Raw genomic sequence first — 2,145 nt, forward strand, 5'->3', positions numbered from 1 at the left:
TATATATATATATATATATATGCTGTTATTGTCAAGTGAATAGCTATAAAACCATATAATGTGATTTTTTTCATGGGTATTGACGGGAAGAGATCACAGAGCCACAGTTGTGACAGGGAACTCATACCCTGACAGCAGGGATGAAAGGCAGGAATAGAGCGAGGTCAGACTTTGCTGAGCGAATATTTCACACAGCCATCAGTCTCATGTAGAAGGCAGTGTTGGTAGAGAAGTGACATCCGCTGCCCTGTTTCTCTTTCAGCTTCTCTCCCTCTTGACCAGTGACACAGCAGCAAGGTGTGATATTTTCACCGCCCGCTTGTGTTTGTGCATTTGTTTGTAAGAGAGTAATAGTTTAGCTTTTTATGCATTTCTTTGTATTTTGTTCCTCTCATTTGCCCCCTGAGGTGTGCCACTTTTTACTTATTTATTTCAGGTGTATTGGTCAGGGACAATGCACACTTCTAATACATACAAGTAAAACTGTGCCAGAAGAATACATACAGATTTGGCTCTATACAATAAAAGTTGATTATAATGCTAAAAGAAAAAACAGTTGGGTGTGATCAACACAAATACACACCCACTACTGAACCGTCAGAACAGATAACAAACAGATAACAAGCAACATATTATTTTCTAAAATATGAAATAGTGAGACAGACACACAGGAAAAGCACAAAAAAGCACTTCTCCTTAATGGGACAATGCAGTCGCCTCTCGCTACACTCCATGTGGATCTGTAAGCAGTCGGTGCTATGCTCACAAACTGGCTTAATCCAGGAGTAGCTATAGGCCATGTAAGATTTTATACATAAAACATATATCTGTATGTGTAATCATATCATTGCAACATAAAAGGTTATATTTTTGTTTAAATATGATGATGGTGTATGGGTTTCTTATCAAGAACCTCAAGAGTTTGTTTGTATAGGGAGTGTAGTAGTTTGAGAGACGTTTTAGCTTGTGACCAGGTTGTCAAACAATAAGTGATATGCGAAAAGATCTTCAAGTGCATGTACATCATCGCATCCTTTGTTGATATGCAGCTTCAGACATATCTTAAATTTGGCAAGTTGTACTTCATACGATTACAAACCTGTGCAATTTAAAAGTGAGATTGCTATCAGTGTGTATGCCAAGGTATTTAAAATATTTACAATGTAGTAAATTGCGTTTGACTTTTGGATTTACTAAAAATACTGTGCTGTTAAACCAGGAAATGTGTGCAAATTGAGTGAAAATTCACTGAAAGATCACAGGAAATGGTTGGTCCCTCTCTTTCAGTTTCTCAATTCTTCACTCTACACTGTCTATCTTGCACCTTGGCCAACTGTCGAATAATGCGAACAAAACACAATCATCTCCATCAGCTACTGAAAATTGGCTATCAGGATTTGATGCCTCTCAAATATAAACAAAACAATATGTATGTGAGATGCCAAAGACCGGCTTATAGCTCTAGGCAGGCTTTCAGGATTTGGCTCCCTCCCTGACAATACATTTCAATCTTTTTACAGTATATCAGCCAAAATGAAGAATTCTATATTTCTTGTGTACAGGGAGAGTGATTTATTAATCTGTAATTGAAAAGAAAGCACAATATTTTTTCTAACCTGCAGACTCGCCATCTGCGGTTATATTCTCTTTGTTCTTCCTCTCATCTTCTCTTTTAGGCGCTGTCTCTTAGAGCTGTAGGTTTTCAGGCTCACTGGAGGCATTCCAATAGATCCATCAATTTGGCAAAGCAGTGTGTGTGAAGCATAAGAGTCATTCCTTCGGGATACACACGCAAATACACAGACACACACTTGGCGCTAATAGACAATCTATTTTGTTTATTTGGCTCTTTTCTGTGTTTTTACCTGCAGGAAGTCTCACAGGTGACACTCTTGTTGTTGGTCAGGTTGTCTGTGTTGTGGTTCCCTTTGTTTTTGTACATATCGGCCTATATGGTTTGCACCAAGCTGCTCATTGAAGCCTCCCATGGCGTATTCTTTGCTAGACAACAGTCCTGTCTGTTCTTCTCCTCTCTGATTACAGTGCTGTCAATCACAACCTAATATGATGATGCACCAGTGTCTGCATGCATGACTGTAGTCCTAAGAGCGTGCACATACACACACACACACACACACACACACA

General features: G+C 38.9%; 1 protein-coding gene across 4 annotated transcripts in view; it reads left to right on the forward strand.

Moving 5' to 3' along the window:
* Positions 1 to 2,145, forward strand: part of cadm2a (cell adhesion molecule 2a) — a 200,676-nt gene that overhangs the window by 130,360 nt on the left and 68,171 nt on the right. The window lies entirely within an intron of this gene.

The sequence above is a fragment of the Etheostoma spectabile genome, chromosome 13, assembly GCF_008692095.1.
Source record: "Etheostoma spectabile isolate EspeVRDwgs_2016 chromosome 13, UIUC_Espe_1.0, whole genome shotgun sequence".
NCBI classification, from domain to species: domain Eukaryota; kingdom Metazoa; phylum Chordata; class Actinopteri; order Perciformes; family Percidae; genus Etheostoma; species Etheostoma spectabile.